This window comes from Schistocerca nitens, chromosome 11, assembly GCF_023898315.1.
Source record: "Schistocerca nitens isolate TAMUIC-IGC-003100 chromosome 11, iqSchNite1.1, whole genome shotgun sequence".
Classification (NCBI taxonomy): Eukaryota; Metazoa; Arthropoda; class Insecta; order Orthoptera; family Acrididae; genus Schistocerca; species Schistocerca nitens.
Window position 1 is genome coordinate 148,763,266 of NC_064624.1, and position 26,367 is coordinate 148,789,632.

Genomic DNA, 26,367 nt, shown 5'->3' on the forward strand with positions numbered 1-26,367 from the left:
GCGGGACGAGACGAGACGAGACGACAAGGAATAAATTCGTGATTACAAAAATTTGGAACTCTACACTCCTACACAAAAATAGGCGGTGACGTATTTCAGAAATCACCTGCCGATTCGTACTGTTTTGTCGTTTTCAAAGTCTTCTTGGCAAACTTGGTTAGCACATTCTCCCTCAAACAGAGTTAATTACTGCATTTTCGTACCATTACAGTAGTTTAAAAGGCTTAAGGAAGCATCTTTGTCACAACAGAAAGGTAGTTTGAAAATTGGGCTGGCAGGGGTAGCGACATAATAACAAAAAAAAAAAATCAAAAGGAAGACAGCCAACAGCACCCGGGTTTCCCAGGCGGTCACCCATCCAAGTACTAACCGGGCACGATGATGCTTAACTTCGGTGATCGGACGAGAACCGGTGTATTCATCATGGTATGGCCGTTGGCGCTCATCTAATGTAGGAGCACGGCAGAATTCGCGTTCGGCTTTTCTCCCAACACACGAAATGTTAGTTTTCGGCCGCATTTGACGAAAGCACTTCCTTCCGCAACAGCCAGTTCCTCGAGGACGGCGCGGGGGGCGCGCCCGGCGTCCCAGCAGAGCGACGGCCGAATTAGCGGGCGCACCGCCGCGTGTGTCAGACGCACTGCTGCTCGTTGCACCTCCTGTCATTCGCTGCGCGCGTGCAGCCTTCGACACTAGCGGAGGACGCATCTTGTCCCTGGTGTCCAGCGGAGGGCCTGTGCGTGGTGTGGCAGTGTCGTGCTGGAGGGCGCCACTGGTAGCATGTGGGCTTCCTCGCCTCGCCTCGCCTCGCCTCGCCTCGCCTCGCCTCGCCTCACACCAGGTGTGTGCGTAGTTTGCAGTGCATTCGCACCATTCCTATCCCTGTCCCCGTCCGCGTCCCGACTTGTCCAGACTTTGCTCGGCTGCCGCTCGCTGCCGCTCGGGTCGTGGTCCATATGACAGCGCAAGCACGACAAACGTCTGCGGGACGAGACGACAAGGAATAAATTCGTGATTACAAAAATTTGGAACTCTACACTCCTACACAAAAATAGGCGGTGACGTATTTCAGAAATCACCTGCCGATTCGTACTGTTTTGTCGTTTTCAAAGTCTTCTTGGCAAACTTGGTTAGCACATTCTCCCTCAAACAGAGTTAATTACTGCATTTTCGTACCATTACAGTAGTTTAAAAGGCTTAAGGAAGCATCTTTGTCACAACAGAAAGGTAGTTTGAAAATTGGGCTGGCAGGGGTAGCGACATAATAACAAAAAAACAAAATCAAAAGGAAGACAGCCAACAGCACCCGGGTTTCCCAGGCGGTCACCCATCCAAGTACTAACCGGGCACGATGATGCTTAACTTCGGTGATCGGACGAGAACCGGTGTATTCATCATGGTATGGCCGTTGGCGCTCATCTAATGTAGGAGCACGGCAGAATTCGCGTTCGGCTTTTCTCCCAACACACGAAATGTTAGTTTTCGGCCGCATTTGACGAAAGCACTTCCTTCCGCAACAGCCAGTTCCTCGAGGACGGCGCGGGGGGCGCGCCCGGCGTCCCAGCAGAGCGACGGCCGAATTAGCGGGCGCACCGCCGCGTGTGTCAGACGCACTGCTGCTCGTTGCACCTCCTGTCATTCGCTGCGCGCGTGCAGCCTTCGACACTAGCGGAGGACGCATCTTGTCCCTGGTGTCCAGCGGAGGGCCTGTGCGTGGTGTGGCAGTGTCGTGCTGGAGGGCGCCACTGGTAGCATGTGGGCTTCCTCGCCTCGCCTCGCCTCGCCTCGCCTCGCCTCGCCTCGCCTCACACCAGGTGTGTGCGTAGTTTGCAGTGCATTCGCACCATTCCTATCCCTGTCCCCGTCCGCGTCCCGACTTGTCCCGACTTTGCTCGGCTGCCGCTCGCTGCCGCTCGGGTCGTGGTCCATATGACAGCGCAAGCACGACAAACGTCTGCGGGACGAGACGAGACGAGACGACAAGGAATAAATTCGTGATTACAAAAATTTGGAACTCTACACTCCTACACAAAAATAGGCGGTGACGTATTTCAGAAATCACCTGCCGATTCGTACTGTTTTGTCGTTTTCAAAGTCTTCTTGGCAAACTTGGTTAGCACATTCTCCCTCAAACAGAGTTAATTACTGCATTTTCGTACCATTACAGTAGTTTAAAAGGCTTAAGGAAGCATCTTTGTCACAACAGAAAGGTAGTTTGAAAATTGGGCTGGCAGGGGTAGCGACATAATAACAAAAAAAAAAAAGGAAGACAGCCAACAGCACCCGGGTTTCCCAGGCGGTCACCCATCCAAGTACTAACCGGGCACGATGATGCTTAACTTCGGTGATCGGACGAGAACCGGTGTATTCATCATGGTATGGCCGTTGGCGCTCATCTAATGTAGGAGCACGGCAGAATTCGCGTTCGGCTTTTCTCCCAACACACGAAATGTTAGTTTTCGGCCGCATTTGACGAAAGCACTTCCTTCCGCAACAGCCAGTTCCTCGAGGACGGCGCGGGGGGCGCGCCCGGCGTCCCAGCAGAGCGACGGCCGAATTAGCGGGCGCACCGCCGCGTGTGTCAGACGCACTGCTGCTCGTTGCACCTCCTGTCATTCGCTGCGCGCGTGCAGCCTTCGACACTAGCGGAGGACGCATCTTGTCCCTGGTGTCCAGCGGAGGGCCTGTGCGTGATGTGGCAGTGTCGTGCTGGAGGGCGCCACTGGTAGCATGTGGGCTTCCTCGCCTCGCCTCGCCTCGCCTCGCCTCGCCTCACACCAGGTGTGTGCGTAGTTTGCAGTGCATTCGCACCATTCCTATCCCTGTCCCCGTCCGCGTCCCGACTTGTCCCGACTTTGCTCGGCTGCCGCTCGCTGCCGCTCGGGTCGTGGTCCATATGACAGCGCAAGCACGACAAACGTCTGCGGGACGAGACGAGACGAGACGACAAGGAATAAATTCGTGATTACAAAAATTTGGAACTCTACACTCCTACACAAAAATAGGCGGTGACGTATTTCAGAAATCACCTGCCGATTCGTACTGTTTTGTCGTTTTCAAAGTCTTCTTGGCAAACTTGGTTAGCACATTCTCCCTCAAACAGAGTTAATTACTGCATTTTCGTACCATTACAGTAGTTTAAAAGGCTTAAGGAAGCATCTTTGTCACAACAGAAAGGTAGTTTGAAAATTGGGCTGGCAGGGGTAGCGACATAATAACAAAAAAAAAAAAAGGAAGACAGCCAACAGCACCCGGGTTTCCCAGGCGGTCACCCATCCAAGTACTAACCGGGCACGATGATGCTTAACTTCGGTGATCGGACGAGAACCGGTGTATTCATCATGGTATGGCCGTTGGCGCTCATCTAATGTAGGAGCACGGCAGAATTCGCGTTCGGCTTTTCTCCCAACACACGAAATGTTAGTTTTCGGCCGCATTTGACGAAAGCACTTCCTTCCGCAACAGCCAGTTCCTCGAGGACGGCGCGGGGGGCGCGCCCGGCGTCCCAGCAGAGCGACGGCCGAATTAGCGGGCGCACCGCCGCGTGTGTCAGACGCACTGCTGCTCGTTGCACCTCCTGTCATTCGCTGCGCGCGTGCAGCCTTCGACACTAGCGGAGGACGCATCTTGTCCCTGGTGTCCAGCGGAGGGCCTGTGCGTGATGTGGCAGTGTCGTGCTGGAGGGCGCCACTGGTAGCATGTGGGCTTCCTCGCCTCGCCTCGCCTCGCCTCACACCAGGTGTGTGCGTAGTTTGCAGTGCATTCGCACCATTCCTATCCCTGTCCCCGTCCGCGTCCCGACTTGTCCAGACTTTGCTCGGCTGCCGCTCGCTGCCGCTCGGGTCGTGGTCCATATGACAGCGCAAGCACGACAAACGTCTGCGGGACGAGACGAGACGAGACGACAAGGAATAAATTCGTGATTACAAAAATTTGGAACTCTACACTCCTACACAAAAATAGGCGGTGACGTATTTCAGAAATCACCTGCCGATTCGTACTGTTTTGTCGTTTTCAAAGTCTTCTTGGCAAACTTGGTTAGCACATTCTCCCTCAAACAGAGTTAATTACTGCATTTTCGTACCATTACAGTAGTTTAAAAGGCTTAAGGAAGCATCTTTGTCACAACAGAAAGGTAGTTTGAAAATTGGGCTGGCAGGGGTAGCGACATAATAACAAAAAAACAAAATCAAAAGGAAGACAGCCAACAGCACCCGGGTTTCCCAGGCGGTCACCCATCCAAGTACTAACCGGGCACGATGATGCTTAACTTCGGTGATCGGACGAGAACCGGTGTATTCATCATGGTATGGCCGTTGGCGCTCATCTAATGTAGGAGCACGGCAGAATTCGCGTTCGGCTTTTCTCCCAACACACGAAATGTTAGTTTTCGGCCGCATTTGACGAAAGCACTTCCTTCCGCAACAGCCAGTTCCTCGAGGACGGCGCGGGGGGCGCGCCCGGCGTCCCAGCAGAGCGACGGCCGAATTAGCGGGCGCACCGCCGCGTGTGTCAGACGCACTGCTGCTCGTTGCACCTCCTGTCATTCGCTGCGCGCGTGCAGCCTTCGACACTAGCGGAGGACGCATCTTGTCCCTGGTGTCCAGCGGAGGGCCTGTGCGTGGTGTGGCAGTGTCGTGCTGGAGGGCGCCACTGGTAGCATGTGGGCTTCCTCGCCTCGCCTCGCCTCGCCTCGCCTCGCCTCGCCTCGCCTCACACCAGGTGTGTGCGTAGTTTGCAGTGCATTCGCACCATTCCTATCCCTGTCCCCGTCCGCGTCCCGACTTGTCCCGACTTTGCTCGGCTGCCGCTCGCTGCCGCTCGGGTCGTGGTCCATATGACAGCGCAAGCACGACAAACGTCTGCGGGACGAGACGAGACGAGACGACAAGGAATAAATTCGTGATTACAAAAATTTGGAACTCTACACTCCTACACAAAAATAGGCGGTGACGTATTTCAGAAATCACCTGCCGATTCGTACTGTTTTGTCGTTTTCAAAGTCTTCTTGGCAAACTTGGTTAGCACATTCTCCCTCAAACAGAGTTAATTACTGCATTTTCGTACCATTACAGTAGTTTAAAAGGCTTAAGGAAGCATCTTTGTCACAACAGAAAGGTAGTTTGAAAATTGGGCTGGCAGGGGTAGCGACATAATAACAAAAAAACAAAATCAAAAGGAAGACAGCCAACAGCACCCGGGTTTCCCAGGCGGTCACCCATCCAAGTACTAACCGGGCACGATGATGCTTAACTTCGGTGATCGGACGAGAACCGGTGTATTCATCATGGTATGGCCGTTGGCGCTCATCTAATGTAGGAGCACGGCAGAATTCGCGTTCGGCTTTTCTCCCAACACACGAAATGTTAGTTTTCGGCCGCATTTGACGAAAGCACTTCCTTCCGCAACAGCCAGTTCCTCGAGGACGGCGCGGGGGGCGCGCCCGGCGTCCCAGCAGAGCGACGGCCGAATTAGCGGGCGCACCGCCGCGTGTGTCAGACGCACTGCTGCTCGTTGCACCTCCTGTCATTCGCTGCGCGCGTGCAGCCTTCGACACTAGCGGAGGACGCATCTTGTCCCTGGTGTCCAGCGGAGGGCCTGTGCGTGATGTGGCAGTGTCGTGCTGGAGGGCGCCACTGGTAGCATGTGGGCTTCCTCGCCTCGCCTCGCCTCGCCTCGCCTCGCCTCACACCAGGTGTGTGCGTAGTTTGCAGTGCATTCGCACCATTCCTATCCCTGTCCCCGTCCGCGTCCCGACTTGTCCCGACTTTGCTCGGCTGCCGCTCGCTGCCGCTCGGGTCGTGGTCCATATGACAGCGCAAGCACGACAAACGTCTGCGGGACGAGACGAGACGAGACGACAAGGAATAAATTCGTGATTACAAAAATTTGGAACTCTACACTCCTACACAAAAATAGGCGGTGACGTATTTCAGAAATCACCTGCCGATTCGTACTGTTTTGTCGTTTTCAAAGTCTTCTTGGCAAACTTGGTTAGCACATTCTCCCTCAAACAGAGTTAATTACTGCATTTTCGTACCATTACAGTAGTTTAAAAGGCTTAAGGAAGCATCTTTGTCACAACAGAAAGGTAGTTTGAAAATTGGGCTGGCAGGGGTAGCGACATAATAACAAAAAAAAAAAAAGGAAGACAGCCAACAGCACCCGGGTTTCCCAGGCGGTCACCCATCCAAGTACTAACCGGGCACGATGATGCTTAACTTCGGTGATCGGACGAGAACCGGTGTATTCATCATGGTATGGCCGTTGGCGCTCATCTAATGTAGGAGCACGGCAGAATTCGCGTTCGGCTTTTCTCCCAACACACGAAATGTTAGTTTTCGGCCGCATTTGACGAAAGCACTTCCTTCCGCAACAGCCAGTTCCTCGAGGACGGCGCGGGGGGCGCGCCCGGCGTCCCAGCAGAGCGACGGCCGAATTAGCGGGCGCACCGCCGCGTGTGTCAGACGCACTGCTGCTCGTTGCACCTCCTGTCATTCGCTGCGCGCGTGCAGCCTTCGACACTAGCGGAGGACGCATCTTGTCCCTGGTGTCCAGCGGAGGGCCTGTGCGTGATGTGGCAGTGTCGTGCTGGAGGGCGCCACTGGTAGCATGTGGGCTTCCTCGCCTCGCCTCGCCTCGCCTCACACCAGGTGTGTGCGTAGTTTGCAGTGCATTCGCACCATTCCTATCCCTGTCCCCGTCCGCGTCCCGACTTGTCCAGACTTTGCTCGGCTGCCGCTCGCTGCCGCTCGGGTCGTGGTCCATATGACAGCGCAAGCACGACAAACGTCTGCGGGACGAGACGAGACGAGACGACAAGGAATAAATTCGTGATTACAAAAATTTGGAACTCTACACTCCTACACAAAAATAGGCGGTGACGTATTTCAGAAATCACCTGCCGATTCGTACTGTTTTGTCGTTTTCAAAGTCTTCTTGGCAAACTTGGTTAGCACATTCTCCCTCAAACAGAGTTAATTACTGCATTTTCGTACCATTACAGTAGTTTAAAAGGCTTAAGGAAGCATCTTTGTCACAACAGAAAGGTAGTTTGAAAATTGGGCTGGCAGGGGTAGCGACATAATAACAAAAAAACAAAATCAAAAGGAAGACAGCCAACAGCACCCGGGTTTCCCAGGCGGTCACCCATCCAAGTACTAACCGGGCACGATGATGCTTAACTTCGGTGATCGGACGAGAACCGGTGTATTCATCATGGTATGGCCGTTGGCGCTCATCTAATGTAGGAGCACGGCAGAATTCGCGTTCGGCTTTTCTCCCAACACACGAAATGTTAGTTTTCGGCCGCATTTGACGAAAGCACTTCCTTCCGCAACAGCCAGTTCCTCGAGGACGGCGCGGGGGGCGCGCCCGGCGTCCCAGCAGAGCGACGGCCGAATTAGCGGGCGCACCGCCGCGTGTGTCAGACGCACTGCTGCTCGTTGCACCTCCTGTCATTCGCTGCGCGCGTGCAGCCTTCGACACTAGCGGAGGACGCATCTTGTCCCTGGTGTCCAGCGGAGGGCCTGTGCGTGGTGTGGCAGTGTCGTGCTGGAGGGCGCCACTGGTAGCATGTGGGCTTCCTCGCCTCGCCTCGCCTCGCCTCGCCTCGCCTCGCCTCGCCTCACACCAGGTGTGTGCGTAGTTTGCAGTGCATTCGCACCATTCCTATCCCTGTCCCCGTCCGCGTCCCGACTTGTCCCGACTTTGCTCGGCTGCCGCTCGCTGCCGCTCGGGTCGTGGTCCATATGACAGCGCAAGCACGACAAACGTCTGCGGGACGAGACGAGACGAGACGACAAGGAATAAATTCGTGATTACAAAAATTTGGAACTCTACACTCCTACACAAAAATAGGCGGTGACGTATTTCAGAAATCACCTGCCGATTCGTACTGTTTTGTCGTTTTCAAAGTCTTCTTGGCAAACTTGGTTAGCACATTCTCCCTCTCCCTCAAACAGAGTTAATTACTGCATTTTCGTACCATTACAGTAGTTTAAAAGGCTTAAGGAAGCATCTTTGTCACAACAGAAAGGTAGTTTGAAAATTGGGCTGGCAGGGGTAGCGACATAATAACAAAAAAAAAAAAGGAAGACAGCCAACAGCACCCGGGTTTCCCAGGCGGTCACCCATCCAAGTACTAACCGGGCACGATGATGCTTAACTTCGGTGATCGGACGAGAACCGGTGTATTCATCATGGTATGGCCGTTGGCGCTCATCTAATGTAGGAGCACGGCAGAATTCGCGTTCGGCTTTTCTCCCAACACACGAAATGTTAGTTTTCGGCCGCATTTGACGAAAGCACTTCCTTCCGCAACAGCCAGTTCCTCGAGGACGGCGCGGGGGGCGCGCCCGGCGTCCCAGCAGAGCGACGGCCGAATTAGCGGGCGCACCGCCGCGTGTGTCAGACGCACTGCTGCTCGTTGCACCTCCTGTCATTCGCTGCGCGCGTGCAGCCTTCGACACTAGCGGAGGACGCATCTTGTCCCTGGTGTCCAGCGGAGGGCCTGTGCGTGATGTGGCAGTGTCGTGCTGGAGGGCGCCACTGGTAGCATGTGGGCTTCCTCGCCTCGCCTCGCCTCGCCTCACACCAGGTGTGTGCGTAGTTTGCAGTGCATTCGCACCATTCCTATCCCTGTCCCCGTCCGCGTCCCGACTTGTCCAGACTTTGCTCGGCTGCCGCTCGCTGCCGCTCGGGTCGTGGTCCATATGACAGCGCAAGCACGACAAACGTCTGCGGGACGAGACGAGACGAGACGACAAGGAATAAATTCGTGATTACAAAAATTTGGAACTCTACACTCCTACACAAAAATAGGCGGTGACGTATTTCAGAAATCACCTGCCGATTCGTACTGTTTTGTCGTTTTCAAAGTCTTCTTGGCAAACTTGGTTAGCACATTCTCCCTCAAACAGAGTTAATTACTGCATTTTCGTACCATTACAGTAGTTTAAAAGGCTTAAGGAAGCATCTTTGTCACAACAGAAAGGTAGTTTGAAAATTGGGCTGGCAGGGGTAGCGACATAATAACAAAAAAAAAAAATCAAAAGGAAGACAGCCAACAGCACCCGGGTTTCCCAGGCGGTCACCCATCCAAGTACTAACCGGGCACGATGATGCTTAACTTCGGTGATCGGACGAGAACCGGTGTATTCATCATGGTATGGCCGTTGGCGCTCATCTAATGTAGGAGCACGGCAGAATTCGCGTTCGGCTTTTCTCCCAACACACGAAATGTTAGTTTTCGGCCGCATTTGACGAAAGCACTTCCTTCCGCAACAGCCAGTTCCTCGAGGACGGCGCGGGGGGCGCGCCCGGCGTCCCAGCAGAGCGACGGCCGAATTAGCGGGCGCACCGCCGCGTGTGTCAGACGCACTGCTGCTCGTTGCACCTCCTGTCATTCGCTGCGCGCGTGCAGCCTTCGACACTAGCGGAGGACGCATCTTGTCCCTGGTGTCCAGCGGAGGGCCTGTGCGTGGTGTGGCAGTGTCGTGCTGGAGGGCGCCACTGGTAGCATGTGGGCTTCCTCGCCTCGCCTCGCCTCGCCTCGCCTCGCCTCGCCTCGCCTCACACCAGGTGTGTGCGTAGTTTGCAGTGCATTCGCACCATTCCTATCCCTGTCCCCGTCCGCGTCCCGACTTGTCCAGACTTTGCTCGGCTGCCGCTCGCTGCCGCTCGGGTCGTGGTCCATATGACAGCGCAAGCACGACAAACGTCTGCGGGACGAGACGACAAGGAATAAATTCGTGATTACAAAAATTTGGAACTCTACACTCCTACACAAAAATAGGCGGTGACGTATTTCAGAAATCACCTGCCGATTCGTACTGTTTTGTCGTTTTCAAAGTCTTCTTGGCAAACTTGGTTAGCACATTCTCCCTCAAACAGAGTTAATTACTGCATTTTCGTACCATTACAGTAGTTTAAAAGGCTTAAGGAAGCATCTTTGTCACAACAGAAAGGTAGTTTGAAAATTGGGCTGGCAGGGGTAGCGACATAATAACAAAAAAACAAAATCAAAAGGAAGACAGCCAACAGCACCCGGGTTTCCCAGGCGGTCACCCATCCAAGTACTAACCGGGCACGATGATGCTTAACTTCGGTGATCGGACGAGAACCGGTGTATTCATCATGGTATGGCCGTTGGCGCTCATCTAATGTAGGAGCACGGCAGAATTCGCGTTCGGCTTTTCTCCCAACACACGAAATGTTAGTTTTCGGCCGCATTTGACGAAAGCACTTCCTTCCGCAACAGCCAGTTCCTCGAGGACGGCGCGGGGGGCGCGCCCGGCGTCCCAGCAGAGCGACGGCCGAATTAGCGGGCGCACCGCCGCGTGTGTCAGACGCACTGCTGCTCGTTGCACCTCCTGTCATTCGCTGCGCGCGTGCAGCCTTCGACACTAGCGGAGGACGCATCTTGTCCCTGGTGTCCAGCGGAGGGCCTGTGCGTGGTGTGGCAGTGTCGTGCTGGAGGGCGCCACTGGTAGCATGTGGGCTTCCTCGCCTCGCCTCGCCTCGCCTCGCCTCGCCTCGCCTCGCCTCACACCAGGTGTGTGCGTAGTTTGCAGTGCATTCGCACCATTCCTATCCCTGTCCCCGTCCGCGTCCCGACTTGTCCCGACTTTGCTCGGCTGCCGCTCGCTGCCGCTCGGGTCGTGGTCCATATGACAGCGCAAGCACGACAAACGTCTGCGGGACGAGACGAGACGAGACGACAAGGAATAAATTCGTGATTACAAAAATTTGGAACTCTACACTCCTACACAAAAATAGGCGGTGACGTATTTCAGAAATCACCTGCCGATTCGTACTGTTTTGTCGTTTTCAAAGTCTTCTTGGCAAACTTGGTTAGCACATTCTCCCTCAAACAGAGTTAATTACTGCATTTTCGTACCATTACAGTAGTTTAAAAGGCTTAAGGAAGCATCTTTGTCACAACAGAAAGGTAGTTTGAAAATTGGGCTGGCAGGGGTAGCGACATAATAACAAAAAAAAAAAAGGAAGACAGCCAACAGCACCCGGGTTTCCCAGGCGGTCACCCATCCAAGTACTAACCGGGCACGATGATGCTTAACTTCGGTGATCGGACGAGAACCGGTGTATTCATCATGGTATGGCCGTTGGCGCTCATCTAATGTAGGAGCACGGCAGAATTCGCGTTCGGCTTTTCTCCCAACACACGAAATGTTAGTTTTCGGCCGCATTTGACGAAAGCACTTCCTTCCGCAACAGCCAGTTCCTCGAGGACGGCGCGGGGGGCGCGCCCGGCGTCCCAGCAGAGCGACGGCCGAATTAGCGGGCGCACCGCCGCGTGTGTCAGACGCACTGCTGCTCGTTGCACCTCCTGTCATTCGCTGCGCGCGTGCAGCCTTCGACACTAGCGGAGGACGCATCTTGTCCCTGGTGTCCAGCGGAGGGCCTGTGCGTGATGTGGCAGTGTCGTGCTGGAGGGCGCCACTGGTAGCATGTGGGCTTCCTCGCCTCGCCTCGCCTCGCCTCGCCTCGCCTCACACCAGGTGTGTGCGTAGTTTGCAGTGCATTCGCACCATTCCTATCCCTGTCCCCGTCCGCGTCCCGACTTGTCCCGACTTTGCTCGGCTGCCGCTCGCTGCCGCTCGGGTCGTGGTCCATATGACAGCGCAAGCACGACAAACGTCTGCGGGACGAGACGAGACGAGACGACAAGGAATAAATTCGTGATTACAAAAATTTGGAACTCTACACTCCTACACAAAAATAGGCGGTGACGTATTTCAGAAATCACCTGCCGATTCGTACTGTTTTGTCGTTTTCAAAGTCTTCTTGGCAAACTTGGTTAGCACATTCTCCCTCAAACAGAGTTAATTACTGCATTTTCGTACCATTACAGTAGTTTAAAAGGCTTAAGGAAGCATCTTTGTCACAACAGAAAGGTAGTTTGAAAATTGGGCTGGCAGGGGTAGCGACATAATAACAAAAAAAAAAAAAGGAAGACAGCCAACAGCACCCGGGTTTCCCAGGCGGTCACCCATCCAAGTACTAACCGGGCACGATGATGCTTAACTTCGGTGATCGGACGAGAACCGGTGTATTCATCATGGTATGGCCGTTGGCGCTCATCTAATGTAGGAGCACGGCAGAATTCGCGTTCGGCTTTTCTCCCAACACACGAAATGTTAGTTTTCGGCCGCATTTGACGAAAGCACTTCCTTCCGCAACAGCCAGTTCCTCGAGGACGGCGCGGGGGGCGCGCCCGGCGTCCCAGCAGAGCGACGGCCGAATTAGCGGGCGCACCGCCGCGTGTGTCAGACGCACTGCTGCTCGTTGCACCTCCTGTCATTCGCTGCGCGCGTGCAGCCTTCGACACTAGCGGAGGACGCATCTTGTCCCTGGTGTCCAGCGGAGGGCCTGTGCGTGATGTGGCAGTGTCGTGCTGGAGGGCGCCACTGGTAGCATGTGGGCTTCCTCGCCTCGCCTCGCCTCGCCTCACACCAGGTGTGTGCGTAGTTTGCAGTGCATTCGCACCATTCCTATCCCTGTCCCCGTCCGCGTCCCGACTTGTCCAGACTTTGCTCGGCTGCCGCTCGCTGCCGCTCGGGTCGTGGTCCATATGACAGCGCAAGCACGACAAACGTCTGCGGGACGAGACGAGACGAGACGACAAGGAATAAATTCGTGATTACAAAAATTTGGAACTCTACACTCCTACACAAAAATAGGCGGTGACGTATTTCAGAAATCACCTGCCGATTCGTACTGTTTTGTCGTTTTCAAAGTCTTCTTGGCAAACTTGGTTAGCACATTCTCCCTCAAACAGAGTTAATTACTGCATTTTCGTACCATTACAGTAGTTTAAAAGGCTTAAGGAAGCATCTTTGTCACAACAGAAAGGTAGTTTGAAAATTGGGCTGGCAGGGGTAGCGACATAATAACAAAAAAACAAAATCAAAAGGAAGACAGCCAACAGCACCCGGGTTTCCCAGGCGGTCACCCATCCAAGTACTAACCGGGCACGATGATGCTTAACTTCGGTGATCGGACGAGAACCGGTGTATTCATCATGGTATGGCCGTTGGCGCTCATCTAATGTAGGAGCACGGCAGAATTCGCGTTCGGCTTTTCTCCCAACACACGAAATGTTAGTTTTCGGCCGCATTTGACGAAAGCACTTCCTTCCGCAACAGCCAGTTCCTCGAGGACGGCGCGGGGGGCGCGCCCGGCGTCCCAGCAGAGCGACGGCCGAATTAGCGGGCGCACCGCCGCGTGTGTCAGACGCACTGCTGCTCGTTGCACCTCCTGTCATTCGCTGCGCGCGTGCAGCCTTCGACACTAGCGGAGGACGCATCTTGTCCCTGGTGTCCAGCGGAGGGCCTGTGCGTGGTGTGGCAGTGTCGTGCTGGAGGGCGCCACTGGTAGCATGTGGGCTTCCTCGCCTCGCCTCGCCTCGCCTCGCCTCGCCTCGCCTCGCCTCACACCAGGTGTGTGCGTAGTTTGCAGTGCATTCGCACCATTCCTATCCCTGTCCCCGTCCGCGTCCCGACTTGTCCCGACTTTGCTCGGCTGCCGCTCGCTGCCGCTCGGGTCGTGGTCCATATGACAGCGCAAGCACGACAAACGTCTGCGGGACGAGACGAGACGAGACGACAAGGAATAAATTCGTGATTACAAAAATTTGGAACTCTACACTCCTACACAAAAATAGGCGGTGACGTATTTCAGAAATCACCTGCCGATTCGTACTGTTTTGTCGTTTTCAAAGTCTTCTTGGCAAACTTGGTTAGCACATTCTCCCTCAAACAGAGTTAATTACTGCATTTTCGTACCATTACAGTAGTTTAAAAGGCTTAAGGAAGCATCTTTGTCACAACAGAAAGGTAGTTTGAAAATTGGGCTGGCAGGGGTAGCGACATAATAACAAAAAAACAAAATCAAAAGGAAGACAGCCAACAGCACCCGGGTTTCCCAGGCGGTCACCCATCCAAGTACTAACCGGGCACGATGATGCTTAACTTCGGTGATCGGACGAGAACCGGTGTATTCATCATGGTATGGCCGTTGGCGCTCATCTAATGTAGGAGCACGGCAGAATTCGCGTTCGGCTTTTCTCCCAACACACGAAATGTTAGTTTTCGGCCGCATTTGACGAAAGCACTTCCTTCCGCAACAGCCAGTTCCTCGAGGACGGCGCGGGGGGCGCGCCCGGCGTCCCAGCAGAGCGACGGCCGAATTAGCGGGCGCACCGCCGCGTGTGTCAGACGCACTGCTGCTCGTTGCACCTCCTGTCATTCGCTGCGCGCGTGCAGCCTTCGACACTAGCGGAGGACGCATCTTGTCCCTGGTGTCCAGCGGAGGGCCTGTGCGTGATGTGGCAGTGTCGTGCTGGAGGGCGCCACTGGTAGCATGTGGGCTTCCTCGCCTCGCCTCGCCTCGCCTCGCCTCGCCTCACACCAGGTGTGTGCGTAGTTTGCAGTGCATTCGCACCATTCCTATCCCTGTCCCCGTCCGCGTCCCGACTTGTCCCGACTTTGCTCGGCTGCCGCTCGCTGCCGCTCGGGTCGTGGTCCATATGACAGCGCAAGCACGACAAACGTCTGCGGGACGAGACGAGACGAGACGACAAGGAATAAATTCGTGATTACAAAAATTTGGAACTCTACACTCCTACACAAAAATAGGCGGTGACGTATTTCAGAAATCACCTGCCGATTCGTACTGTTTTGTCGTTTTCAAAGTCTTCTTGGCAAACTTGGTTAGCACATTCTCCCTCAAACAGAGTTAATTACTGCATTTTCGTACCATTACAGTAGTTTAAAAGGCTTAAGGAAGCATCTTTGTCACAACAGAAAGGTAGTTTGAAAATTGGGCTGGCAGGGGTAGCGACATAATAACAAAAAAAAAAAAAGGAAGACAGCCAACAGCACCCGGGTTTCCCAGGCGGTCACCCATCCAAGTACTAACCGGGCACGATGATGCTTAACTTCGGTGATCGGACGAGAACCGGTGTATTCATCATGGTATGGCCGTTGGCGCTCATCTAATGTAGGAGCACGGCAGAATTCGCGTTCGGCTTTTCTCCCAACACACGAAATGTTAGTTTTCGGCCGCATTTGACGAAAGCACTTCCTTCCGCAACAGCCAGTTCCTCGAGGACGGCGCGGGGGGCGCGCCCGGCGTCCCAGCAGAGCGACGGCCGAATTAGCGGGCGCACCGCCGCGTGTGTCAGACGCACTGCTGCTCGTTGCACCTCCTGTCATTCGCTGCGCGCGTGCAGCCTTCGACACTAGCGGAGGACGCATCTTGTCCCTGGTGTCCAGCGGAGGGCCTGTGCGTGATGTGGCAGTGTCGTGCTGGAGGGCGCCACTGGTAGCATGTGGGCTTCCTCGCCTCGCCTCGCCTCGCCTCACACCAGGTGTGTGCGTAGTTTGCAGTGCATTCGCACCATTCCTATCCCTGTCCCCGTCCGCGTCCCGACTTGTCCAGACTTTGCTCGGCTGCCGCTCGCTGCCGCTCGGGTCGTGGTCCATATGACAGCGCAAGCACGACAAACGTCTGCGGGACGAGACGAGACGAGACGACAAGGAATAAATTCGTGATTACAAAAATTTGGAACTCTACACTCCTACACAAAAATAGGCGGTGACGTATTTCAGAAATCACCTGCCGATTCGTACTGTTTTGTCGTTTTCAAAGTCTTCTTGGCAAACTTGGTTAGCACATTCTCCCTCAAACAGAGTTAATTACTGCATTTTCGTACCATTACAGTAGTTTAAAAGGCTTAAGGAAGCATCTTTGTCACAACAGAAAGGTAGTTTGAAAATTGGGCTGGCAGGGGTAGCGACATAATAACAAAAAAACAAAATCAAAAGGAAGACAGCCAACAGCACCCGGGTTTCCCAGGCGGTCACCCATCCAAGTACTAACCGGGCACGATGATGCTTAACTTCGGTGATCGGACGAGAACCGGTGTATTCATCATGGTATGGCCGTTGGCGCTCATCTAATGTAGGAGCACGGCAGAATTCGCGTTCGGCTTTTCTCCCAACACACGAAATGTTAGTTTTCGGCCGCATTTGACGAAAGCACTTCCTTCCGCAACAGCCAGTTCCTCGAGGACGGCGCGGGGGGCGCGCCCGGCGTCCCAGCAGAGCGACGGCCGAATTAGCGGGCGCACCGCCGCGTGTGTCAGACGCACTGCTGCTCGTTGCACCTCCTGTCATTCGCTGCGCGCGTGCAGCCTTCGACACTAGCGGAGGACGCATCTTGTCCCTGGTGTCCAGCGGAGGGCCTGTGCGTGGTGTGGCAGTGTCGTGCTGGAGGGCGCCACTGGTAGCATGTGGGCTTCCTCGCCTCGCCTCGCCTCGCCTCGCCTCGCCTCGCCTCGCCTCACACCAGGTGTGTGCGTAGTTTGCAGTGCATTCGCACCATTCCTATCCCTGTCCCCGTCCGCGTCCCGACTTGTCCCGACTTTGCTCGGCTGCCGCTCGCTGCCGCTCGGGTCGTGGTCCATATGACAGCGCAAGCACGACAAACGTCTGCGGGACGAGACGAGACGAGACGACAAGGAATAAATTCGTGATTACAAAAATTTGGAACTCTACACTCCTACACAAAAATAGGCGGTGACGTATTTCAGAAATCACCTGCCGATTCGTACTGTTTTGTCGTTTTCAAAGTCTTCTTGGCAAACTTGGTTAGCACATTCTCCCTCAAACAGAGTTAATTACTGCATTTTCGTACCATTACAGTAGTTTAAAAGGCTTAAGGAAGCATCTTTGTCACAACAGAAAGGTAGTTTGAAAATTGGGCTGGCAGGGGTAGCGACATAATAACAAAAAAACAAAATCAAAAGGAAGACAGCCAACAGCACCCGGGTTTCCCAGGCGGTCACCCATCCAAGTACTAACCGGGCACGATGATGCTTAACTTCGGTGATCGGACGAGAACCGGTGTATTCATCATGGTATGGCCGTTGGCGCTCATCTAATGTAGGAGCACGGCAGAATTCGCGTTCGGCTTTTCTCCCAACACACGAAATGTTAGTTTTCGGCCGCATTTGACGAAAGCACTTCCTTCCGCAACAGCCAGTTCCTCGAGGACGGCGCGGGGGGCGCGCCCGGCGTCCCAGCAGAGCGACGGCCGAATTAGCGGGCGCACCGCCGCGTGTGTCAGACGCACTGCTGCTCGTTGCACCTCCTGTCATTCGCTGCGCGCGTGCAGCCTTCGACACTAGCGGAGGACGCATCTTGTCCCTGGTGTCCAGCGGAGGGCCTGTGCGTGATGTGGCAGTGTCGTGCTGGAGGGCGCCACTGGTAGCATGTGGGCTTCCTCGCCTCGCCTCGCCTCGCCTCACACCAGGTGTGTGCGTAGTTTGCAGTGCATTCGCACCATTCCTATCCCTGTCCCCGTCCGCGTCCCGACTTGTCCAGACTTTGCTCGGCTGCCGCTCGCTGCCGCTCGGGTCGTGGTCCATATGACAGCGCAAGCACGACAAACGTCTGCGGGACGAGACGAGACGAGACGACAAGGAATAAATTCGTGATTACAAAAATTTGGAACTCTACACTCCTACACAAAAATAGGCGGTGACGTATTTCAGAAATCACCTGCCGATTCGTACTGTTTTGTCGTTTTCAAAGTCTTCTTGGCAAACTTGGTTAGCACATTCTCCCTCAAACAGAGTTAATTACTGCATTTTCGTACCATTACAGTAGTTTAAAAGGCTTAAGGAAGCATCTTTGTCACAACAGAAAGGTAGTTTGAAAATTGGGCTGGCAGGGGTAGCGACATAATAACAAAAAAACAAAATCAAAAGGAAGACAGCCAACAGCACCCGGGTTTCCCAGGCGGTCACCCATCCAAGTACTAACCGGGCACGATGATGCTTAACTTCGGTGATCGGACGAGAACCGGTGTATTCATCATGGTATGGCCGTTGGCGCTCATCTAATGTAGGAGCACGGCAGAATTCGCGTTCGGCTTTTCTCCCAACACACGAAATGTTAGTTTTCGGCCGCATTTGACGAAAGCACTTCCTTCCGCAACAGCCAGTTCCTCGAGGACGGCGCGGGGGGCGCGCCCGGCGTCCCAGCAGAGCGACGGCCGAATTAGCGGGCGCACCGCCGCGTGTGTCAGACGCACTGCTGCTCGTTGCACCTCCTGTCATTCGCTGCGCGCGTGCAGCCTTCGACACTAGCGGAGGACGCATCTTGTCCCTGGTGTCCAGCGGAGGGCCTGTGCGTGGTGTGGCAGTGTCGTGCTGGAGGGCGCCACTGGTAGCATGTGGGCTTCCTCGCCTCGCCTCGCCTCGCCTCGCCTCGCCTCGCCTCGCCTCACACCAGGTGTGTGCGTAGTTTGCAGTGCATTCGCACCATTCCTATCCCTGTCCCCGTCCGCGTCCCGACTTGTCCCGACTTTGCTCGGCTGCCGCTCGCTGCCGCTCGGGTCGTGGTCCATATGACAGCGCAAGCACGACAAACGTCTGCGGGACGAGACGAGACGAGACGACAAGGAATAAATTCGTGATTACAAAAATTTGGAACTCTACACTCCTACACAAAAATAGGCGGTGACGTATTTCAGAAATCACCTGCCGATTCGTACTGTTTTGTCGTTTTCAAAGTCTTCTTGGCAAACTTGGTTAGCACATTCTCCCTCAAACAGAGTTAATTACTGCATTTTCGTACCATTACAGTAGTTTAAAAGGCTTAAGGAAGCATCTTTGTCACAACAGAAAGGTAGTTTGAAAATTGGGCTGGCAGGGGTAGCGACATAATAACAAAAAAACAAAATCAAAAGGAAGACAGCCAACAGCACCCGGGTTTCCCAGGCGGTCACCCATCCAAGTACTAACCGGGCACGATGATGCTTAACTTCGGTGATCGGACGAGAACCGGTGTATTCATCATGGTATGGCCGTTGGCGCTCATCTAATGTAGGAGCACGGCAGAATTCGCGTTCGGCTTTTCTCCCAACACACGAAATGTTAGTTTTCGGCCGCATTTGACGAAAGCACTTCCTTCCGCAACAGCCAGTTCCTCGAGGACGGCGCGGGGGGCGCGCCCGGCGTCCCAGCAGAGCGACGGCCGAATTAGCGGGCGCACCGCCGCGTGTGTCAGACGCACTGCTGCTCGTTGCACCTCCTGTCATTCGCTGCGCGCGTGCAGCCTTCGACACTAGCGGAGGACGCATCTTGTCCCTGGTGTCCAGCGGAGGGCCTGTGCGTGATGTGGCAGTGTCGTGCTGGAGGGCGCCACTGGTAGCATGTGGGCTTCCTCGCCTCGCCTCGCCTCGCCTCACACCAGGTGTGTGCGTAGTTTGCAGTGCATTCGCACCATTCCTATCCCTGTCCCCGTCCGCGTCCCGACTTGTCCAGACTTTGCTCGGCTGCCGCTCGCTGCCGCTCGGGTCGTGGTCCATATGACAGCGCAAGCACGACAAACGTCTGCGGGACGAGACGAGACGAGACGACAAGGAATAAATTCGTGATTACAAAAATTTGGAACTCTACACTCCTACACAAAAATAGGCGGTGACGTATTTCAGAAATCACCTGCCGATTCGTACTGTTTTGTCGTTTTCAAAGTCTTCTTGGCAAACTTGGTTAGCACATTCTCCCTCAAACAGAGTTAATTACTGCATTTTCGTACCATTACAGTAGTTTAAAAGGCTTAAGGAAGCATCTTTGTCACAACAGAAAGGTAGTTTGAAAATTGGGCTGGCAGGGGTAGCGACATAATAACAAAAAAACAAAATCAAAAGGAAGACAGCCAACAGCACCCGGGTTTCCCAGGCGGTCACCCATCCAAGTACTAACCGGGCACGATGATGCTTAACTTCGGTGATCGGACGAGAACCGGTGTATTCATCATGGTATGGCCGTTGGCGCTCATCTAATGTAGGAGCACGGCAGAATTCGCGTTCGGCTTTTCTCCCAACACACGAAATGTTAGTTTTCGGCCGCATTTGACGAAAGCACTTCCTTCCGCAACAGCCAGTTCCTCGAGGACGGCGCGGGGGGCGCGCCCGGCGTCCCAGCAGAGCGACGGCCGAATTAGCGGGCGCACCGCCGCGTGTGTCAGACGCACTGCTGCTCGTTGCACCTCCTGTCATTCGCTGCGCGCGTGCAGCCTTCGACACTAGCGGAGGACGCATCTTGTCCCTGGTGTCCAGCGGAGGGCCTGTGCGTGGTGTGGCAGTGTCGTGCTGGAGGGCGCCACTGGTAGCATGTGGGCTTCCTCGCCTCGCCTCGCCTCGCCTCGCCTCGCCTCGCCTCGCCTCACACCAGGTGTGTGCGTAGTTTGCAGTGCATTCGCACCATTCCTATCCCTGTCCCCGTCCGCGTCCCGACTTGTCCCGACTTTGCTCGGCTGCCGCTCGCTGCCGCTCGGGTCGTGGTCCATATGACAGCGCAAGCACGACAAACGTCTGCGGGACGAGACGAGACGAGACGACAAGGAATAAATTCGTGATTACAAAAATTTGGAACTCTACACTCCTACACAAAAATAGGCGGTGACGTATTTCAGAAATCACCTGCCGATTCGTACTGTTTTGTCGTTTTCAAAGTCTTCTTGGCAAACTTGGTTAGCACATTCTCCCTCAAACAGAGTTAATTACTGCATTTTCGTACCATTACAGTAGTTTAAAAGGCTTAAGGAAGCATCTTTGTCACAACAGAAAGGTAGTTTGAAAATTGGGCTGGCAGGGGTAGCGACATAATAACAAAAAAACAAAATCAAAAGGAAGACAGCCAACAGCACCCGGGTTTCCCAGGCGGTCACCCATCCAAGTACTAACCGGGCACGATGATGCTTAACTTCGGTGATCGGACGAGAACCGGTGTATTCATCATGGTATGGCCGTTGGCGCTCATCTAATGTAGGAGCACGGCAGAATTCGCGTTCGGCTTTTCTCCCAACACACGAAATGTTAGTTTTCGGCCGCATTTGACGAAAGCACTTCCTTCCGCAACAGCCAGTTCCTCGAGGACGGCGCGGGGGGCGCGCCCGGCGTCCCAGCAGAGCGACGGCCGAATTAGCGGGCGCACCGCCGCGTGTGTCAGACGCACTGCTGCTCGTTGCACCTCCTGTCATTCGCTGCGCGCGTGCAGCCTTCGACACTAGCGGAGGACGCATCTTGTCCCTGGTGTCCAGCGGAGGGCCTGTGCGTGATGTGGCAGTGTCGTGCTGGAGGGCGCCACTGGTAGCATGTGGGCTTCCTCGCCTCGCCTCGCCTCGCCTCGCCTCGCCTCACACCAGGTGTGTGCGTAGTTTGCAGTGCATTCGCACCATTCCTATCCCTGTCCCCGTCCGCGTCCCGACTTGTCCCGACTTTGCTCGGCTGCCGCTCGCTGCCGCTCGGGTCGTGGTCCATATGACAGCGCAAGCACGACAAACGTCTGCGGGACGAGACGAGACGAGACGACAAGGAATAAATTCGTGATTACAAAAATTTGGAACTCTACACTCCTACACAAAAATAGGCGGTGACGTATTTCAGAAATCACCTGCCGATTCGTACTGTTTTGTCGTTTTCAAAGTCTTCTTGGCAAACTTGGTTAGCACATTCTCCCTCAAACAGAGTTAATTACTGCATTTTCGTACCATTACAGTAGTTTAAAAGGCTTAAGGAAGCATCTTTGTCACAACAGAAAGGTAGTTTGAAAATTGGGCTGGCAGGGGTAGCGACATAATAACAAAAAAACAAAATCAAAAGGAAGACAGCCAACAGCACCCGGGTTTCCCAGGCGGTCACCCATCCAAGTACTAACCGGGCACGATGATGCTTAACTTCGGTGATCGGACGAGAACCGGTGTATTCATCATGGTATGGCCGTTGGCGCTCATCTAATGTAGGAGCACGGCAGAATTCGCGTTCGGCTTTTCTCCCAACACACGAAATGTTAGTTTTCGGCCGCATTTGACGAAAGCACTTCCTTCCGCAACAGCCAGTTCCTCGAGGACGGCGCGGGGGGCGCGCCCGGCGTCCCAGCAGAGCGACGGCCGAATTAGCGGGCGCACCGCCGCGTGTGTCAGACGCACTGCTGCTCGTTGCACCTCCTGTCATTCGCTGCGCGCGTGCAGCCTTCGACACTAGCGGAGGACGCATCTTGTCCCTGGTGTCCAGCGGAGGGCCTGTGCGTGATGTGGCAGTGTCGTGCTGGAGGGCGCCACTGGTAGCATGTGGGCTTCCTCGCCTCGCCTCGCCTCGCCTCGCCTCGCCTCACACCAGGTGTGTGCGTAGTTTGCAGTGCATTCGCACCATTCCTATCCCTGTCCCCGTCCGCGTCCCGACTTGTCCCGACTTTGCTCGGCTGCCGCTCGCTGCCGCTCGGGTCGTGGTCCATATGACAGCGCAAGCACGACAAACGTCTGCGGGACGAGACGAGACGAGACGACAAGGAATAAATTCGTGATTACAAAAATTTGGAACTCTACACTCCTACACAAAAATAGGCGGTGACGTATTTCAGAAATCACCTGCCGATTCGTACTGTTTTGTCGTTTTCAAAGTCTTCTTGGCAAACTTGGTTAGCACATTCTCCCTCAAACAGAGTTAATTACTGCATTTTCGTACCATTACAGTAGTTTAAAAGGCTTAAGGAAGCATCTTTGTCACAACAGAAAGGTAGTTTGAAAATTGGGCTGGCAGGGGTAGCGACATAATAACAAAAAAAAAAAAAGGAAGACAGCCAACAGCACCCGGGTTTCCCAGGCGGTCACCCATCCAAGTACTAACCGGGCACGATGATGCTTAACTTCGGTGATCGGACGAGAACCGGTGTATTCATCATGGTATGGCCGTTGGCGCTCATCTAATGTAGGAGCACGGCAGAATTCGCGTTCGGCTTTTCTCCCAACACACGAAATGTTAGTTTTCGGCCGCATTTGACGAAAGCACTTCCTTCCGCAACAGCCAGTTCCTCGAGGACGGCGCGGGGGGCGCGCCCGGCGTCCCAGCAGAGCGACGGCCGAATTAGCGGGCGCACCGCCGCGTGTGTCAGACGCACTGCTGCTCGTTGCACCTCCTGTCATTCGCTGCGCGCGTGCAGCCTTCGACACTAGCGGAGGACGCATCTTGTCCCTGGTGTCCAGCGGAGGGCCTGTGCGTGATGTGGCAGTGTCGTGCTGGAGGGCGCCACTGGTAGCATGTGGGCTTCCTCGCCTCGCCTCGCCTCGCCTCACACCAGGTGTGTGCGTAGTTTGCAGTGCATTCGCACCATTCCTATCCCTGTCCCCGTCCGCGTCCCGACTTGTCCAGACTTTGCTCGGCTGCCGCTCGCTGCCGCTCGGGTCGTGGTCCATATGACAGCGCAAGCACGACAAACGTCTGCGGGACGAGACGAGACGAGACGACAAGGAATAAATTCGTGATTACAAAAATTTGGAACTCTACACTCCTACACAAAAATAGGCGGTGACGTATTTCAGAAATCACCTGCCGATTCGTACTGTTTTGTCGTTTTCAAAGTCTTCTTGGCAAACTTGGTTAGCACATTCTCCCTCAAACAGAGTTAATTACTGCATTTTCGTACCATTACAGTAGTTTAAAAGGCTTAAGGAAGCATCTTTGTCACAACAGAAAGGTAGTTTGAAAATTGGGCTGGCAGGGGTAGCGACATAATAACAAAAAAACAAAATCAAAAGGAAGACAGCCAACAGCACCCGGGTTTCCCAGGCGGTCACCCATCCAAGTACTAACCGGGCACGATGATGCTTAACTTCGGTGATCGGACGAGAACCGGTGTATTCATCATGGTATGGCCGTTGGCGCTCATCTAATGTAGGAGCACGGCAGAATTCGCGTTCGGCTTTTCTCCCAACACACGAAATGTTAGTTTTCGGCCGCATTTGACGAAAGCACTTCCTTCCGCAACAGCCAGTTCCTCGAGGACGGCGCGGGGGGCGCGCCCGGCGTCCCAGCAGAGCGACGGCCGAATTAGCGGGCGCACCGCCGCGTGTGTCAGACGCACTGCTGCTCGTTGCACCTCCTGTCATTCGCTGCGCGCGTGCAGCCTTCGACACTAGCGGAGGACGCATCTTGTCCCTGGTGTCCAGCGGAGGGCCTGTGCGTGGTGTGGCAGTGTCGTGCTGGAGGGCGCCACTGGTAGCATGTGGGCTTCCTCGCCTCGCCTCGCCTCGCCTCGCCTCGCCTCGCCTCGCCTCACACCAGGTGTGTGCGTAGTTTGCAGTGCATTCGCACCATTCCTATCCCTGTCCCCGTCCGCGTCCCGACTTGTCCCGACTTTGCTCGGCTGCCGCTCGCTGCCGCTCGGGTCGTGGTCCATATGACAGCGCAAGCACGACAAACGTCTGCGGGACGAGACGAGACGAGACGACAAGGAATAAATTCGTGATTACAAAAATTTGGAACTCTACACTCCTACACAAAAATAGGCGGTGACGTATTTCAGAAATCACCTGCCGATTCGTACTGTTTTGTCGTTTTCAAAGTCTTCTTGGCAAACTTGGTTAGCACATTCTCCCTCAAACAGAGTTAATTACTGCATTTTCGTACCATTACAGTAGTTTAAAAGGCTTAAGGAAGCATCTTTGTCACAACAGAAAGGTAGTTTGAAAATTGGGCTGGCAGGGGTAGCGACATAATAACAAAAAAACAAAATCAAAAGGAAGACAGCCAACAGCACCCGGGTTTCCCAGGCGGTCACCCATCCAAGTACTAACCGGGCACGATGATGCTTAACTTCGGTGATCGGACGAGAACCGGTGTATTCATCATGGTATGGCCGTTGGCGCTCATCTAATGTAGGAGCACGGCAGAATTCGCGTTCGGCTTTTCTCCCAACACACGAAATGTTAGTTTTCGGCCGCATTTGACGAAAGCACTTCCTTCCGCAACAGCCAGTTCCTCGAGGACGGCGCGGGGGGCGCGCCCGGCGTCCCAGCAGAGCGACGGCCGAATTAGCGGGCGCACCGCCGCGTGTGTCAGACGCACTGCTGCTCGTTGCACCTCCTGTCATTCGCTGCGCGCGTGCAGCCTTCGACACTAGCGGAGGACGCATCTTGTCCCTGGTGTCCAGCGGAGGGCCTGTGCGTGATGTGGCAGTGTCGTGCTGGAGGGCGCCACTGGTAGCATGTGGGCTTCCTCGCCTCGCCTCGCCTCGCCTCACACCAGGTGTGTGCGTAGTTTGCAGTGCATTCGCACCATTCCTATCCCTGTCCCCGTCCGCGTCCCGACTTGTCCAGACTTTGCTCGGCTGCCGCTCGCTGCCGCTCGGGTCGTGGTCCATATGACAGCGCAAGCACGACAAACGTCTGCGGGACGAGACGAGACGAGACGACAAGGAATAAATTCGTGATTACAAAAATTTGGAACTCTACACTCCTACACAAAAATAGGCGGTGACGTATTTCAGAAATCACCTGCCGATTCGTACTGTTTTGTCGTTTTCAAAGTCTTCTTGGCAAACTTGGTTAGCACATTCTCCCTCAAACAGAGTTAATTACTGCATTTTCGTACCATTACAGTAGTTTAAAAGGCTTAAGGAAGCATCTTTGTCACAACAGAAAGGTAGTTTGAAAATTGGGCTGGCAGGGGTAGCGACATAATAACAAAAAAAAAAAAAAAAAAAGGAAGACAGCCAACAGCACCCGGGTTTCCCAGGCGGTCACCCATCCAAGTACTAACCGGGCACGATGATGCTTAACTTCGGTGATCGGACGAGAACCGGTGTATTCATCATGGTATGGCCGTTGGCGCTCATCTAATGTAGGAGCACGGCAGAATTCGCGTTCGGCTTTTCTCCCAACACACGAAATGTTAGTTTTCGGCCGCATTTGACGAAAGCACTTCCTTCCGCAACAGCCAGTTCCTCGAGGACGGCGCGGGGGGCGCGCCCGGCGTCCCAGCAGAGCGACGGCCGAATTAGCGGGCGCACCGCCGCGTGTGTCAGACGCACTGCTGCTCGTTGCACCTCCTGTCATTCGCTGCGCGCGTGCAGCCTTCGACACTAGCGGAGGACGCATCTTGTCCCTGGTGTCCAGCGGAGGGCCTGTGCGTGGTGTGGCAGTGTCGTGCTGGAGGGCGCCACTGGTAGCATGTGGGCTTCCTCGCCTCGCCTCGCCTCGCCTCGCCTCGCCTCGCCTCGCCTCACACCAGGTGTGTGCGTAGTTTGCAGTGCATTCGCACCATTCCTATCCCTGTCCCCGTCCGCGTCCCGACTTGTCCAGACTTTGCTCGGCTGCCGCTCGCTGCCGCTCGGGTCGTGGTCCATATGACAGCGCAAGCACGACAAACGTCTGCGGGACGAGACGAGACGAGACGACAAGGAATAAATTCGTGATTACAAAAATTTGGAACTCTACACTCCTACACAAAAATAGGCGGTGACGTATTTCAGAAATCACCTGCCGATTCGTACTG

General features: G+C 54.6%; 27 non-coding genes across 27 annotated transcripts; all 27 read right to left on the reverse strand.

Moving 5' to 3' along the window:
* Nucleotides 1-321: 321 nt before the first annotated feature.
* LOC126213864 (5S ribosomal RNA) lies at nt 322-440 on the reverse strand. Its single transcript, XR_007541504.1, has one exon. It is a non-coding gene; the product is annotated as a 5S ribosomal RNA (ribosomal RNA).
* An 854-nt stretch (nt 441-1,294) lies between these two features.
* Nucleotides 1,295-1,413, reverse strand: LOC126213865 (5S ribosomal RNA). The gene has a single exon (XR_007541505.1). It is a non-coding gene; the product is annotated as a 5S ribosomal RNA (ribosomal RNA).
* Nucleotides 1,414-2,271: 858 nt separating this feature from the next.
* Nucleotides 2,272-2,390, reverse strand: LOC126213866 (5S ribosomal RNA). Its single transcript, XR_007541506.1, has one exon. It is a non-coding gene; the product is annotated as a 5S ribosomal RNA (ribosomal RNA).
* Nucleotides 2,391-3,239: 849 nt separating this feature from the next.
* On the reverse strand, nt 3,240-3,358 carry LOC126213867 (5S ribosomal RNA). The gene has a single exon (XR_007541507.1). It is a non-coding gene; the product is annotated as a 5S ribosomal RNA (ribosomal RNA).
* Nucleotides 3,359-4,202: 844 nt separating this feature from the next.
* LOC126213868 (5S ribosomal RNA) lies at nt 4,203-4,321 on the reverse strand. The gene has a single exon (XR_007541508.1). It is a non-coding gene; the product is annotated as a 5S ribosomal RNA (ribosomal RNA).
* Nucleotides 4,322-5,185: 864 nt separating this feature from the next.
* Nucleotides 5,186-5,304, reverse strand: LOC126213869 (5S ribosomal RNA). The gene has a single exon (XR_007541509.1). It is a non-coding gene; the product is annotated as a 5S ribosomal RNA (ribosomal RNA).
* An 849-nt stretch (nt 5,305-6,153) lies between these two features.
* LOC126213870 (5S ribosomal RNA) lies at nt 6,154-6,272 on the reverse strand. The gene has a single exon (XR_007541510.1). It is a non-coding gene; the product is annotated as a 5S ribosomal RNA (ribosomal RNA).
* Nucleotides 6,273-7,116: 844 nt separating this feature from the next.
* LOC126213871 (5S ribosomal RNA) lies at nt 7,117-7,235 on the reverse strand. Its single transcript, XR_007541511.1, has one exon. It is a non-coding gene; the product is annotated as a 5S ribosomal RNA (ribosomal RNA).
* Nucleotides 7,236-8,099: 864 nt separating this feature from the next.
* Nucleotides 8,100-8,218, reverse strand: LOC126213872 (5S ribosomal RNA). Its single transcript, XR_007541512.1, has one exon. It is a non-coding gene; the product is annotated as a 5S ribosomal RNA (ribosomal RNA).
* Nucleotides 8,219-9,062: 844 nt separating this feature from the next.
* Nucleotides 9,063-9,181, reverse strand: LOC126213875 (5S ribosomal RNA). The gene has a single exon (XR_007541514.1). It is a non-coding gene; the product is annotated as a 5S ribosomal RNA (ribosomal RNA).
* An 854-nt stretch (nt 9,182-10,035) lies between these two features.
* LOC126213876 (5S ribosomal RNA) lies at nt 10,036-10,154 on the reverse strand. The gene has a single exon (XR_007541515.1). It is a non-coding gene; the product is annotated as a 5S ribosomal RNA (ribosomal RNA).
* Nucleotides 10,155-11,012: 858 nt separating this feature from the next.
* On the reverse strand, nt 11,013-11,131 carry LOC126213877 (5S ribosomal RNA). The gene has a single exon (XR_007541516.1). It is a non-coding gene; the product is annotated as a 5S ribosomal RNA (ribosomal RNA).
* An 849-nt stretch (nt 11,132-11,980) lies between these two features.
* LOC126213878 (5S ribosomal RNA) lies at nt 11,981-12,099 on the reverse strand. Its single transcript, XR_007541517.1, has one exon. It is a non-coding gene; the product is annotated as a 5S ribosomal RNA (ribosomal RNA).
* Nucleotides 12,100-12,943: 844 nt separating this feature from the next.
* LOC126213879 (5S ribosomal RNA) lies at nt 12,944-13,062 on the reverse strand. Its single transcript, XR_007541518.1, has one exon. It is a non-coding gene; the product is annotated as a 5S ribosomal RNA (ribosomal RNA).
* Nucleotides 13,063-13,926: 864 nt separating this feature from the next.
* LOC126213880 (5S ribosomal RNA) lies at nt 13,927-14,045 on the reverse strand. Its single transcript, XR_007541519.1, has one exon. It is a non-coding gene; the product is annotated as a 5S ribosomal RNA (ribosomal RNA).
* An 849-nt stretch (nt 14,046-14,894) lies between these two features.
* Nucleotides 14,895-15,013, reverse strand: LOC126213881 (5S ribosomal RNA). Its single transcript, XR_007541520.1, has one exon. It is a non-coding gene; the product is annotated as a 5S ribosomal RNA (ribosomal RNA).
* Nucleotides 15,014-15,857: 844 nt separating this feature from the next.
* LOC126213882 (5S ribosomal RNA) lies at nt 15,858-15,976 on the reverse strand. The gene has a single exon (XR_007541521.1). It is a non-coding gene; the product is annotated as a 5S ribosomal RNA (ribosomal RNA).
* An 864-nt stretch (nt 15,977-16,840) lies between these two features.
* On the reverse strand, nt 16,841-16,959 carry LOC126213883 (5S ribosomal RNA). The gene has a single exon (XR_007541522.1). It is a non-coding gene; the product is annotated as a 5S ribosomal RNA (ribosomal RNA).
* Nucleotides 16,960-17,803: 844 nt separating this feature from the next.
* On the reverse strand, nt 17,804-17,922 carry LOC126213885 (5S ribosomal RNA). Its single transcript, XR_007541523.1, has one exon. It is a non-coding gene; the product is annotated as a 5S ribosomal RNA (ribosomal RNA).
* An 864-nt stretch (nt 17,923-18,786) lies between these two features.
* LOC126213887 (5S ribosomal RNA) lies at nt 18,787-18,905 on the reverse strand. The gene has a single exon (XR_007541525.1). It is a non-coding gene; the product is annotated as a 5S ribosomal RNA (ribosomal RNA).
* An 844-nt stretch (nt 18,906-19,749) lies between these two features.
* On the reverse strand, nt 19,750-19,868 carry LOC126213888 (5S ribosomal RNA). The gene has a single exon (XR_007541526.1). It is a non-coding gene; the product is annotated as a 5S ribosomal RNA (ribosomal RNA).
* Nucleotides 19,869-20,732: 864 nt separating this feature from the next.
* LOC126213889 (5S ribosomal RNA) lies at nt 20,733-20,851 on the reverse strand. The gene has a single exon (XR_007541527.1). It is a non-coding gene; the product is annotated as a 5S ribosomal RNA (ribosomal RNA).
* An 854-nt stretch (nt 20,852-21,705) lies between these two features.
* LOC126213890 (5S ribosomal RNA) lies at nt 21,706-21,824 on the reverse strand. Its single transcript, XR_007541528.1, has one exon. It is a non-coding gene; the product is annotated as a 5S ribosomal RNA (ribosomal RNA).
* Nucleotides 21,825-22,673: 849 nt separating this feature from the next.
* Nucleotides 22,674-22,792, reverse strand: LOC126213891 (5S ribosomal RNA). Its single transcript, XR_007541529.1, has one exon. It is a non-coding gene; the product is annotated as a 5S ribosomal RNA (ribosomal RNA).
* An 844-nt stretch (nt 22,793-23,636) lies between these two features.
* LOC126213892 (5S ribosomal RNA) lies at nt 23,637-23,755 on the reverse strand. The gene has a single exon (XR_007541530.1). It is a non-coding gene; the product is annotated as a 5S ribosomal RNA (ribosomal RNA).
* Nucleotides 23,756-24,619: 864 nt separating this feature from the next.
* LOC126213893 (5S ribosomal RNA) lies at nt 24,620-24,738 on the reverse strand. Its single transcript, XR_007541531.1, has one exon. It is a non-coding gene; the product is annotated as a 5S ribosomal RNA (ribosomal RNA).
* An 845-nt stretch (nt 24,739-25,583) lies between these two features.
* Nucleotides 25,584-25,702, reverse strand: LOC126213894 (5S ribosomal RNA). Its single transcript, XR_007541532.1, has one exon. It is a non-coding gene; the product is annotated as a 5S ribosomal RNA (ribosomal RNA).
* Nucleotides 25,703-26,367: the final 665 nt, after the last annotated feature.